This window comes from Alexandromys fortis, unplaced genomic scaffold (genome assembly GCF_014885135.2).
Source record: "Alexandromys fortis isolate MF-2015 unplaced genomic scaffold, M_Fortis_MF-2015_v1.1 scaffold_13, whole genome shotgun sequence".
NCBI classification, from domain to species: Eukaryota; Metazoa; Chordata; class Mammalia; order Rodentia; family Cricetidae; genus Alexandromys; species Alexandromys fortis.
This window is the reverse complement of record NW_026067908.1, coordinates 1,340,804-1,353,450: the sequence shown is the minus strand read 5'-3', so window position 1 is coordinate 1,353,450 and position 12,647 is coordinate 1,340,804. Positions and strand designations below refer to the sequence as shown.

Sequence of the window (12,647 nt, the reverse complement as noted above, 5' to 3'; positions counted from 1 at the left end):
GAACTCACGCATTTGTTCATTTAGGAAGGATTTCCTCAGCACTCACTGTGTGCATGACCCTGTGCTGGATGCTGACCAGAAAGAGATTTGGGAGGGTTACTTGAACCCCTGAGAGAAAGGGACATGTGAGGGAAAAATAATGAAATAGTGACCTGGTTAGGATAAAGTTGGAGAGGCAAGTGAGAGCAAAAGAAGGCACATGATCCGCCATACCCAGAAGTTACCCAGAGAGCAAGGTGTTTGCATTTGGCTTTGGAGGACTTTTAAAGGATAAGGCCTTCCTAGCCACAGAAGGAGAAAGGCTTTAGGGGACACAGAGAAGTGTGGAATACCCCAGATGTTCTCCATTTGGTGTGATGAAAGCACAGAGGACTTATTAGCAGACAGCAGAAGATAAGGTTGGTGATGGTGGCAGATCAATAGGGACATGATGTTCATATGGGGAATTCATGCCATGTAGGTTGATAATATCTCCTTTCTCTTCCCTTAAGATTGGTTTAAAGAGTAGGTTATCAATAGAAAACATATACTGGGGAGAACTTATCTGTGGGGACAAGTTCTGAGTGAGTAAAACAGTAAATAAAAATCAAAAGTCTCCTCAGAGAGAGTGAATGCCTCCAGCCCCTATATAACATGTACTTCTAGTAGGTGAGACAGGTATTTGAGAATGTGTCTCTAGGTGTTTGTTAAATTTTTTCCCTTCTGTTTCTATATCCTAAGGAAGATGTGCTGTGCTTCTCCTGAACTATATTGAGAAAGAGCTCTATTTTTGTAGGAAACATATGACTATATGGGGGAAATGTGTCTTTCACTCAAATTGCCATATTTGGGGAAAAATAAGCTTGTTTCTGGATCCAAATAGCATAACCCAAGACTGTAGAACATCTGATCACACTGTGTGCTAACTGGAAACAAATTCGGCATTGATTGGAATGTCTCCTCCTAAAACTTGGATGTAGGAAACTTAGCCCCCAGGACAACAAAGTTGGGATATGAGAGTCTTTGGGAGATATTTAAATTTAAACCATGAGCGCTCTGCTCTCAAGTGGGTTAGTGATGCTATAAAAATGGCTGGTGGAGTGAGCTTACTCTGCACCTCTGCCTGGTGGGAGCAGTTTGTCCTTATTTGGGTTCTTCTGTTCCTGATGTGAAGATGTAGCAAGAAATCTTACCAGCTGTCTCCCAACCTCCAGGACTATGAGAATCAATTCCTGTCCTTTACACATTGTCCAGCTTCAGGTATTCTGTTAGAGTAGCCCAGTACAGACAGAGACAAGTGACAAAGAGGCAAACATCCAACTCAGACTTGTAAAGATAAAAAGATAAAAGCATTCCAATCTCAGTGAATGGCTTCTCCATCCAAACTCAAAATCCTGAGAGCTGTCAGACTGTCTTCCTTCCCCTACAAGGATCTTTTTCTTATCCCAGCTTGGTGAATGCCTTCTCCTCCAACTGGACATGACTCAAGTCACTTCCTTAACAAAGTCTTTCCAGAATGCTCCCATGCTTCCTCCTGAGTCTCCATGTACTTCCCTCAGAAAAGCATCTGGAAGGCTGAGATACTCATCTGAGTCTCCGCACTGTGCTCTAGGAGAGAGGTATGAAGACAGAAGACAGGAACACAGCGAGCAGAGGGGAGGAGGAAGGGGAATAAAGAATAAAGGATCAGTACTGGATCCCTGCCTGTGCCCTTCTGACCTGAGTTTCCTCTCCTCCAGTTGACTCTGGATGAAGCAGGTAGCAGCCATCTTAGTTCCCTCGGGATAAAGCAGGTCATTTCAGGGACTGGTAAGACAGCTCAGGGATTAAGAGTGATGATTACTGCTCTTGCAGAAAACCCAGGCATTGTTCCCAGACCCCAACTGGTAACTCATAATAACCACCTGTAACTTTAGCTCCATAGCATCTGACTCCCGCTTCTGACTCTGCAGGCTCCTGCACGTTCATGGTGCCCATCAACTCATCCAAATAACCATATTTACATACATAAAAACAATAAATAAGTCCTTTTAAAAAAGGAAAAGTTTTTCAAAAAGTTTCTTAAAAAACAAATTTCAGCACTAATTCTGTCACCTTGAGCACTTCCTGGAGGGGTGGTAACCTGGGCTCTGCTGAGTGGGAAGGCTCTAGAGTGGCGTGAGGATGAGTGAACCGCCTTTCTGCCACAGGCTTTCTCCACAGTCATGCCAAGGAGAAGAACTCTGCAATGTCTTGAAGAGAGGAGATAGCACCACTTGTCCCCTGTTAAAGACCCGAGGTTGGAGGTAGAGAACTGTAGCAAGAAAAGCAACTATTTTAAGATTATAGGACATCTAGAGCATGACAGTACAAGCCGTTCTAAGCTGTCACCAAAGCTTTTCTCTCAACTGAATTCTGAAGTTGAAGTCCAAAGAGGGAAGTTTCTCTGTGTTCTCAGAGCAGGTTAGAAGAAGAACCAAGATGAGTTTTCTGGCAGAAAAAGAAAAGAAAAGAAAAGAAAAGAAAAGAAAAAAAGAAAAGAGATAGATTTCCCAAGAACCTCCTATAAAATGGTACTTCCATCTCAGTATTCAGACATCTATCCTTACCCCTCTGGATTAGCTGACAGCCTCCTGCAGTAGGTATCTCTAAGGACCAAGGCCACAGCTACTTATTGAGTGTCTAATATGTGCTCAAGAGTTTACTAGTTTTATCACCCTTTGCTTTTTAATGAAACAACATTAACTTTTAATTATCAAGTTAAAATGTCCCTTAGCTCTCATGGGTTTCTCTATTCTGGCTCAGTCCTCTCTTAGCTGAGAGCTCCTTGATTATTTTGCTCCGTCTTCCCACTCTAACTGCAGCTTCCAAAAGACAGTCTAGGCGCTCTCTCTGCAGGAGCAGGCATATGGGGTGGTCCCCAAGGGGTGAGAGAAGCAAAGGCTTTGGATATAATGAGATGTGAGTTAGATGCCTGGTTCAGCCCTACAAGATCTTGGCAAACAACAGTCTCTGAGCTTTTACTGAGATCATGATCTACTTCCTAGGTGAATTGTTGAGAGCTGGATGAGCTAATTGTGAGAATGACTTAGAAACTATATAAGTGAACAAGACAGTGGTCATTGCCAATACTTCCTTATTGACTAAGGAAGAAAATTACACTTCTCTAAGTTGGGTCCCGAAGCTTTCAGTGCCGAGCCTCCTGTCTCTATACTTCCTTTTTCCAGGCCTGGAGGTAAAAGAGGAACATGGAGGCAGGGAAAAGTTCTTCCTGCCAGGCCAAGCATGGGCCTCCCTAGATCTTAGAAGCAGGATGTAGCAACGTCTGCTTTTACATGCAGAGCTGACATTTCTCTCCAAAGTAAAGCGAAACAATAAGAGACACATTGGAAGTAGGGGGAAAAAGGAGTTGTTTCTTCCCACCTTGCTGTTACCAGGGCAGCCTCCCAACTTGCACTCATAGATCACTCTGGTCCTGAATTTGTTCTTCTGATACAAAAAGAGTTCCCAGGTGTAGAGGTTGGGCTGTCTTGAATAAGTTGAGATTCAAAGCTCCGTTACTGGTCAGAAACACTCAGGGTGAATCACAGCATTGTTACCTACAAGTTCTTGCCTCAGTTTCCCATCTGACAGGAGTGCTTGCCTCATATCTTCATAAGAGTGAAAGCAGGACCAGACCTTAAGCGGCAGCAGTGTCTGTGAGTGAGGGTCTTGGAAAGCAGGGGTTATGGAGTCAGCTGGCTTGGGTTGTCCTGGTTGTCAGTGTTTTGATGTAGGACTCCCTCTGCATGTGATTTAACCTCTGCTCCTGAGTTCTTTTACTTGTAAGTAGTGTTTCTATCTGATAAGTTTGCGGGACAGAAGATTGATGAATGTCTGGCACGCAGTAAGTCTATGTTGCTATTATACCTTCAATAACTAACTCCCTGTGGCTCATCTTAGTGCAGCCCTAACATGTACAGCACCCTGCCACAGGAACCCTCCCCTATCTGCTGCCTGTGACTGTGATCCCACCTGAGTGTCGTTCCAACTTTTTCATTTACCCCCAGCTCTTATGATGACACCTGTCACATAGGAAATTCATAGTACAAGTTCTCAAAGACCATTCATTAGTTAATGAGTATTTGAATAAAATGATTTTTAAAAATCTATAGTATTCAGAGAGATGTACTAGTAATTGTTAGCATGAAGGGGACTTGTCTGTCGAGACCATTTGGGCTCTACAGTAAATGATGAACCAGCTGTTACCAGGTGGTAAAGGAAGGTTCGCCCAGGACGGTGTAGAGGATGTGAAAGCACCTAAGAAAGTGCAGGAGGCTCTACCAGGCTGGCAGGTGTGAGACAGAGAGAGAGCAGGAGATGGAATCCTGAGCCTAGCTCCTTGGTCCCCAGACAGGCTATCTGTTTTTCGTACACGGCTTTTCTCCTCCTTTGTGGCAGAACCTGCTGTTTAGCCATGTTCAGGACATACCTGACAAAAGAATATGTCACCATATTCTTCAGAAAGTCACGCTACACATGATAGAAGACCTTGACACTGTTTGTTTGATTGTCTTCTGAGACGTGGCCTTGCCACATTGCCCAAACAGGCCCCAAACCTGCCCTCAAGTAACCCTTCTACCTTAGGCTATAGGTGTGTGCCACTGTGTCCAGCAGCCTGGTTATTAAGCAGTCTTAAATTGTTTCCAACTTTCAGAAATATTTCTAGTTTTCAAATAACTAACTGGAAGATAGGTCAATTGATGTGACATGTTTCTATTGGTTTGCGTGTGTTTGTTTATCTGAGTTCTACAGGAAAGACATCTTCTTGGGGTGAATCCCAGCTGAGACATTACCAGGCTGTGCTCTTACACTTCTGACACACCCCCCCCGTGCACACACTCACCTTTATTGTGTATCTAAGGCCAGCCATGCCCAATGGATAGCTCAGAGGTGAAGAAGCCTGCATGGCATGGGCTTGGCTATGATCAAACCATTGCTTGCTAAACCACAAGCTCCTGAGAACAAAATAAAGAGAAGGGAGTCTTGGGGTCAGCTGCCCTGACTTCCACTCACCCCCAGCTCCCTCATCTGCAAAACAGGAATAGGAACAGAATTCACCCTTCTCAATCTATCCTTGCCCAAACCCAGCTTCCGCCTCCTCTCCAAACCTGACATAAAGCCCCTCTGCCCTTCCAGAATCGGAGTTCTTTGGATCTGCCTTCATTTGACTGAATATGTGATAAAGACTGAAGCACTCCCCAGTGTGAAGGACTCAACACCATTAACAGAATACCCAGCTCAGGTTTTGGTTTGCGCAGAGTGAGACGAAGCAGCTCAGAATGCAGAATGAAAACCCAGCTTCTCCCTGGTGTCTAGAAGAAAGTGAACTCCACACTAAATTATGTTGCAAATATGCCCCAAGGTAGTTTTAATTTTATTGGCACTGATTTTAATTTACTCTTTAGGCCCCTGATTGCAGGATGAGCTGTTGGCTGCTGGCGAGGGGACAGCCCTTCATCACTTGGTTTTAATTAAGGCTCTTAAGTTTGGAAGAAAAGAACAAAGATGTCCCTTCCCCCACTTCTGTTCTCATTCCCAAGTTATAATTAAGGGCCCTGTGTCTGCGACAAACTACTTGTTCTGTCTAGCATGGCTACAGACTTAGAGTTATTTGACTTTGTGGGGGGAGAAAACACAAAAACCTGAAGATGCATTTGATCACTCATTAATTTACTTGTCCATTCATGAGTTCCTTTTTTTCTTTTCTTCCTTTATCAAGCTTTAATAGCAGTCTATATACCAGCCCTTGTCCTGGTCCTATGGATTTTACAAAACTAATAATATATGATCCCTGCCCCCCCAAAAGTTCACATCATCGTGAAAGATGAAAATAAGGAATTAGGAATTACAAGATCATGAAGGGGGGCTACTGGCTTGTCCTGAAGCATAAAATAAGGCCTTTGAGGAGATGGTACACTACCAGGGTTTGAACCTAGGGCCTTGAACATAATACTGCTCTACCACCAAAGTCTCTTTCTCTCTCTCTCTCTCTCTCTCTCTCTCTCTCTCTCTCTCTCTCTCTCTCTCTTTTTTTGATTATTTTTTAGACAAAGTTCACTCAATTGCTTGGACTGGCCCCAGATTGGTGGTCTGCCCACCTTAGCCTCCTAAGATTCTGGGATGACAGATGTGTGCCACCATCATGTCCAACAAAACAATGCATTCTGAACTAAGATTTTGTACTAACCAAAAGGAAAAAATCCTAGCTTTTAAAACAAGCCCCAAATCTCAGTAGTTTTGACATACTAAAAGCTCATTTGTGCCTTACATCATAGTCAGATGCAGGACTTCTGGTCATTTTTTCTGTAAGTATTGATTCAGGGACATAGGTGAATGAAAATGAGGACATGACCATTCCTACATGTGGCTGAGGGGAAAGTTCTTATTGTAGATATGAGGGAGAGAACAGCCAGAAACATCTGAAAGGATCCAGACTGAACTGGGTCATAAGAAAAGAGGGAAAATGAGAGAGGAAGAGAAGACAGAGAACAAAGAGAACACATGGGACCCCTGAGAGCATGTAGCCAAAATGGCTGAGTTATATGGGGGGTGGGAGGGGCTGGGGTACAGGCAGCCCAGCTACCAGCGACTGTTCTGGAAAAGTTAAAGGAAGGGTGAAAAGTGCTGGGAAGAGGCACAGGTACTGAGTGAGACTTGTCTGTCACAGGTTACTTTAGGACCTGACAATAGGCTGCTTTTTTCTTTTGATATCATAATTTTTACAAGTAGACTCCATGAAAGGTCTGTACCCTGTCAAGTCAATTGTACTTTAAATAAATGCTGATTAGCCAGTAGCCAGGCAGGAAGTATAGGCAGGGTGACCAGGCAGGAAGTAGAGGTGGGACAATGAGAATTCTGGGAAGAGGGAAGTTTCAGTCTTCAGTCATCATCCAGACACAGAGGAAGCAAGATGTGACTGCCTTGCTGAAAAAGGTACCAAGCCACGTGGCTAACACAGACAAGAATAATGGGTTAATGTAAGAATTAATTAATAAAAAGCATGAAATACTAGGCCAATCAGCATTTATTTATAATACAAGTGACAGGGTACAGATCATTGTCCCACAGCTGACAAGAATGTGGTTGATTGTATATAAATTTTATGGCCAGCTCCAACATCCATTGCTGCCTATATCCTATTTGATCCCAATGAAATAGCAAGAGAAGCCGGGTGATGGTGGCGCACGCCTTTAATCCCAGCACTCCAGAGGCAGAGGCAGGCAGATCTCTGTGAGTTCGAGACCAGCCTGGTCTACAGAGCTAGTGCCAGGACGGGCTCCAAAGCCACAGAGAAACCCTGTCTTGAAAAACCAAAAAAAAAAAAAAGAAATAGCAAGAGAAAATGGTAAATGTCTTCCTTGTATAGGACATTTGAGCATCTGTTCAGCTTATGCTTTAACTTTCCAGGCTGGGCCCACATTAACTAGATGTGTATAGGGATGATACATAGGCAGAGGAATGCTGGCTGGATGTGGATTCAGAGATAAAGATGATGAGCTCACTGGTTCAAGTTTCTCCACATAGGTCCATGGGGCAGAAAATGAGGAGAGATGAATCTGGGGTCAGGGAACAGATCATGCAGGGGCTTTAAAGCATAAGAAATTGGTCTCTGTTCTGGAAGCAATAAATCATAGACTAATTCTAACTCGAGCAGTGAAAGTGTTTGCATATGAAAAGGCCACCACTTTAAGGCAGCAAGGCAATCTATTCAGGAGTGATTGTAACAGTAGGCCAAGGAAGAGAAGATGAGAATTTGTATCAGACCTGTGCATCTCCCGTGGAAGTCATGGGAAGTTCTGTCTATCACCTAGATGAGTATAGAGTAGCAAGTACTGCCACCAGTGCCCATGCAAGAAGCTCTACAAGCAGTGTGTGACTTACATTAATCAAGGATGGGAAGAACTAATGGAAAGTTTAAGGAAGTCTCTTTTTCTAACTCATCCATTTACCATTTATTTTCTACTTACGTCAGTATTTTATTAACAATTTCATACATGTATACTGTATATTTTGATCATATTCACCATTGACTTTTCCCCAAATGACTTCCAGATCTTCCCACACCTCTTTACCCCCTTTCTTTCTTTCTTTCTTTCTTTCTTTCTTTCTTTCTTTCTTTCTTTCTTTCTTTCTTTCTTTCTTTCATAACCCTCTGTGTTCAATTTGTGCTACCCATATTCTTGTGGATATACGGCCATCCACTGGAACATGGATAACCTATACTATTAAAGAAAACTGTGCCTTACTCCCTCAGAAGCCATTAACTGTCAACAGTGCCTCAGCTGATTGTTCCAAGCACACCCCTGTTCACGCTAGAATGTTGACTGACTAGGTCTTATATGATCTTGGGCAGTAACCAAGCTATTGGAGTTTCTGAGTACAGAAAACACCATTTTGCTCTACTCCTTCCCAACCTCTGACTCTTACAATCTTCCTGGTACCTCTTCCTCACTGATTTCTGAGCCTTGGGGCTATTATGAAATGATACAGACTTTTTGATATAGCTGTTATGGTTGGGCATTCTACACATTTATTCTTTGCATTTTAACCAATTGTGAGTTTCTCAACCATCAACTATTCCCTGCACAAAGAAATTTCTCTGGCGAGGTCTGATAACTATGCTAATTTAGGGGTAGCCAGATATTAACTCAGAGGGAAGTTTGAGACTATACACACTTAGCAGGACAATTAATAGCAGGCTCACCCTAGGGGACTGTGAGCTTCTCAACCATGGGTTCTTGTAACAGTACTTTGCCTGTGTTTCCTTATGTGGAGTAGACCTTAAATCCAACCAGAAAGCAGTGGATACCCCAATAACATTCCTGTCTCTATTGCACACATGGACATATCTTGCCATCCTGGTCATATTGTAGCTCACAGTGTTCACAGCTGGGTCAGATGTTGATGACTTTATTCCTCCAGCAGTCCATGTACCACTTTCTGGTACTGGGAAAGATAGCCAACAGGAATGAAGCTTCCTGCTTGATTTCTCCATGTCATTTGTTCAAGGTGTTTGGTGTCTGCAGTGGTAGGGCTTACTATCAAGTTCTGGTGGGCAACAAAGAACAATGACAATAACCTATATTATTTTAGGGCCCTCCAGAATACCCTGATGAACAACGTCAGAGGAGTATCTAAAACCGAGTACTAGATAATTCCAATTAAATCCCTTTATACAAATAACTATATACATATAAATATATAAGAATAAACATATACTTGTATAAATATATACATATACACATGTACAGACATATGTGTGTATATGGAATAATAGGTTTCTATATGACTTTCTCAAACATCCTTGGCATTAGTTATTCCTCTCCCCACCTCCTCCTCTGTCATATTATTCCAGCCACCTAAATTCAAAACAAAATATTTAAAGGTAAACAAAAGAACAGAAAACAAAAGAAACAGTGAAAGTAGTCATGCCTGGAACTCCTAAAGGAAAGGATGATAAATGTGATCACATTAAAACTATAAATAACATTTAAAGTTAAATGTACAAAGAAAAGAGTTAAATAAAGTCAAGCAAAACCAAACTAAAGTAAAAAGAAAATAATGACAAAACATTTTTATGACACATAAAGGTGAATTTATGTAATATACAGCTTCTATAAATCAGTAAAAATAGGGAAAGAGATGGACAGAGCCTAGTAACTCAGTTCTAAAATGAGCAAGGAAAATGAGCAGTCATTTCACAGAAAATATAGATAGTTCTTATATATATGAAAAGAAGTTTAACTAGATAATAAAAGATAATTGCACTAAAAGAAATTTACATTAAAACTAATCTTAGATACCATTTCTCATGCATCAAAAATGATAAAGTTCAAAAAGTAAAATTGCACCCATGTTGTCAACATGATGGAGTCCTAATACATGATTGGGAATGTACTGGCCCTTCTGAGGGAGACTGTCAGTATTTATCAGAATTTCAGATGGATTTAGGATCTTAGTGATTCTGTTTCTATGAATCCAGTGTATAATTGCATCTGTATAAACTGTTGTATGTGCAAAGTTCATCACAAAAACACTGCTGGTAACAGGAGAAGATTGGAAACCCTTTGAACGTCCATTAGGTAGGAAGTTGATTAGTTGTCAAAAAGAATGAAGCAAATATTTGTTGATAAAAAGTTACTCCCAAGACAAAGGAAGCGAAGGAGGAGGAAGAGGAGGAGGAAGAAGAGGAAGAAGAAGAGGAGGAAGAAGAAGAAAAGCAAACCGGAATGATATGATTAGGGTGTTATCATTTTGGAGTGGGGACACTATTTCTTTGTTTATATACAAACTGTCTCTGGAAGAGTACATGCCAGCCTGGCAGTAAAATGGCATGATTGCCAAATGGTGTGGAAGGGGAAGTTTCCACTGTAAATTTTGTCATGCATCCTAACTTCGGAACCATATGTGTCAATCAATTAAAACTCTCCTGCTGGTAATTTGAAGTGAATTCATATTACCCACCCCATGTGAGGATACCAGATTTGAGGGATAACTGATGCCATACCCAAGTGGTTGTCAACAGGGCTTGGTTCTAATTCTTGCTTCATCACCAGCTGGCCAGCCAGCCTTGCACAAGCCACCTCCCTACACAGGGCTGATTGGACACAGGTCAGAGGGCCTGATTTCCAAGGCCTTTCTCTCTCTGGCAGTCAGAGCGATAAATTGCAATTTTTCCTCACACACTTCTCAGGTCATCTCTCTACCTCTTCCTTTCCTCCGCACCTCCTCAAAAGCTCAGAGGAAAAGACAGATAATCGAAGAAAATAAAACTGCAAAGATGACTTTTATGGGGCTCCTGTTGCATCATTGTGTATTCCTCCTCCAAAGCCAAAAATGATGAGTTTAATATCACACAGAGAACTGTGTCTTGTTACACTCGGAAGACAGTGTATGCTACCCAGAGAGCCAGGAGCTCAGCAAGACGTAATTCTTCACTCCAACTCTGAGGAAATGAAATGATAGTCATCAAGCTCACATTCTAGAAGCAATGTGGATTATTTTATCTGTAACTTCATTTGAAAGTGTCCCAAGGAGGGGGAATCGTCCCATATGTGGACTTCTCTTCTTTCCCAGGACAATAAACCATAACGAAGACAGTTAGGTGATTGGGCTTGGCAAGCATTGGTCACAGATGACAAGTCTGTTTTGTCATGAGTTAAGAACCTTGGGCATCACTCCCAATTATTCTGTGAGTTTAGGCAAATTTTCACATTTAAGGCTTTGTTAATCTCAGGAGGATTGCTGTGTATGTGTGTGTGTTTTATACATTTAGTTGACATGTAAAGAGGAGAACCATTGTATTTGAGAGACACTGAAGACCTAATGTCTCAAAAGTCTGCTTGTTTCTGCCAGTATGTTGTGGTGTCTGGTGTTGTCTCCCGGTATCTTTTGTGCCATCATTCTGCCAATAGTTCTGAGCATCCTACACTTACAGGCACTGAGCCCTTTATAGACAACTCCCCATCTTCAGAGAACTTAATAAATAATATCCCATCAAGCCAGGAAGTGCCTTAACTATGCAAAGAGAGAAAGTCTCAGCAATATCACTTACAGATTACAAAGCCTCCCTTGCCACAAATTGTGTTGTTGTTATTGGGGGAAAAGATGTGACATCATGAGAAAAGGTTAAATGAAAGAGCTAATTAAGACTTCTTGCATAAAACTTGTAGAATGGAGCGTAGCATGCCTTGGATACACATGAAGTGGAGCAAGTATTACTGCTATGTTTGCTTCCCACTATAACTCTGAGAGTAGAATCAAAATACTTATTTTTCAGATTAAAAATATCCCCTAGCCAACTACCCAGGGCTAGTGGAGTAACTTTAGCCACCACTTCCAAAATACATTCTGAAGGTTTACCCTGTGCCCACAGAAAAGTGCAGTTCCTCCATCATCAAAGAAACTTTACAGCAAATGGAGACCATTACAGAAAACTAAAATCAATCAAAATGTGGAGTTACGGAGTCCTGATGGACACCTCTATAAAACACTCCAGCACCTAATGTTCAGGGATCATGGCAGAAGAGGGAATGGAAGGATTCGAAGGGACAGAGAATCAGGGAGTTTGCTGCGAGACTGTGTCTTCTAGTAATGTCAACAGCTACACCCATAAAGTCTCACCAATGTGACTGCCTAAACATGAGCTGACAGCGATAGATACGGGAAAGTGGATGGGGCAAAGACCACAAGGTTTCAATCTTATACGAAGAACAACAGACAACTACGGAATCTATAGAGTGGGAGAAATAGTCTCCTCTAGGGAAGAACACACGTATACATGCATGAATGTGATAACAATTAATAAAAAAGGGAACATGAATTTGAAAGAAAGCAAGAAGTATAGGAGAGGGCTTGGAGGGAAGGGGGAAGAAATGATATAATTATAACCTCAAAATAAGACAAAAAAGTTGTTTTTGTTTTCTTTTGTTTTAAATCCTGAAGTTCACAGTGGGAGCCCAATTTACGCCGGGCTCCCCAGCTAGAAATGGAAGTTTAGACAAAACTGCACAAATGCCCAATGTAAATACAATGATTTCCTGGAAGGTATTTCTTACTAATTAGACAATAACTTCTCGCAATGTTTAATCATGTTCTGTGTAAGTAATTTAGTAAGAAAATACAGCACACCCCTGCTTTCCCTGAGA

General features: G+C 41.8%; 1 protein-coding gene across 3 annotated transcripts in view; it reads left to right on the top strand.

Moving 5' to 3' along the window:
• LOC126497934 (BEN domain-containing protein 5) overlaps window positions 1–12,647 on the top strand; it is a 1,095,425-nt gene that overhangs the window by 1,023,643 nt on the left and 59,135 nt on the right. The window lies entirely within an intron of this gene.